Source organism: Morus notabilis, unplaced genomic scaffold (assembly GCF_000414095.1).
Source record: "Morus notabilis unplaced genomic scaffold, ASM41409v2 Scaffold324, whole genome shotgun sequence".
NCBI classification, from domain to species: domain Eukaryota; kingdom Viridiplantae; phylum Streptophyta; class Magnoliopsida; order Rosales; family Moraceae; genus Morus; species Morus notabilis.
In genome coordinates, this window is record NW_010362325.1 from 35,755 (window position 1) to 37,550 (window position 1,796).

A 1,796-nucleotide genomic window follows, 5' to 3' on the forward strand; every position below is an offset into this window, starting at 1 on the left:
GTCAAAGTTTGGCTTACCAAACAGTTTGACATGAAGGACTTAGGAGAAGCTAATTATGTTCTGGGCATTCGAATCTTAAGAGATCGAAAGAACAAAATGATAGCTCTCTCTCAGGCTTTATACATAGATAAAATTCTCGAGAAGTATGCAATGCAGAATTCCAAGAAAGGTGGGCAACCATCTAGGTCTGGAATTACTCTTTCGAACAATGATTGTCCCAAGACATTTGAGGAAAGAGAATACATGGCAAAGGTACCTTATGCTTCGGCGGTTGGGAGCCTCATGTATGCAATGCTTTGTACTCGACCAGACATTTATCATGCGGTCGGGATTGTAAGTCGATATCAGTCAAATCCAGGACCTAACCACTGGGTAGCGGTCAAACATATATTTAAGTATCTTCGGAGGACTAGAAATTATATGCTGATATATTCCGGGGAGGATTTGACACCTCTAGGATTTACAGATTCAGATTTTCAATCCTGTCTGGATTCTAGAAAATCGACTTCGAGTTTTGTCTTTACTCTGGGAGGTGGTTCCGTTGTTCGGAGGAGTGTCAAGCAAACTTGCACTTCTGACTCAACGATGGAAGCCGAGTATGTGGCAGCTAGTGATGCTTCAAAAGAAGTAGTGTGGCTCCGTAAATTTCTGATGGATATTGAAGTAGTTCCTGGTGTGGATAAGCCATTGAGACTATACTGTGATAACAGTGCGGCAATAGCTAACACCAAAGAACCAAGATATCAAAAAATGAGTAAGCACATAGACAAGAAGTATCACGTGATAAGAAGCTTTATTGAAGAAGGACATGTGAAAATTTGCAAGATCACGTCGGAAGATAATATGACTGACCCGTTCACGAAGGCCCTGTCGGCTAAGGTCTTCAAGAAGCATGTCGAGGCTATGGGGATGCGTAGCATGTCACATTTACTCACTTAAGTGCAAGTGAGAGATTGTTAGCATTTATGCCCTTAGAAATAAATGTAACAATATTCTTTGAGACATTTTAACTATTAATAAAGATTTGTTTATTTCATATATCTATGTATTGTCCTCTTTATGTTCATAATAGTTAAATGTATGATAAGCAAACTGAAAGTCTGAGACTGTCATTCTAAATCTTTAGGTCGTGCATGTAATGTGAAGAACATGCGGAAGACAAGAATCTAAAGATGATAGTCTAAATCTTATGATCCACAATCGAGAGAATAAAGTTGGGCGCTTTATTCATGTTAAGATTGTTATGTCGTCTACTTCCTAACGGAGACAGCTTGTCTTGGTCGTCGGAGGTGGGACTCCATGGGTGGAGACATTGATATAGTTTCTAATGGTGAAATCTATATTGGATAGGACCAAAGTTGAATTATTTTAATTAATAATTTTGTTTGAATAAAACAATTCACTTTTGACGAATTATATGTTGTCATCTTAATCCTGAGATGGATGATGAACCTGTATACTTGACTTGTATCCTTTGATGTACTAAAGGGAGACATCCTGACATTATGTAAAGGTATGCTTGCCGGTACATTGGGGGTATGACTCGTGTATGCGTAGATTCGTTATTCATAGATAGTGGAATCCATAGCTCCTATAGGAAGTCAATGATATCCACTTATCCATTATCAGTGGATTGGAAAATACGAGCACTCGGCCATTAGACTACTCTGTGTTATCTAATGGTTTACTGTTTGTAATTGTACGAATAGTGTTTTTCTGATGTTATGATAATGGAATATAAGATAAATGTAATCGGGAAGGTAAAACGGAACTAGACCTCAAGTCAATTATGGATA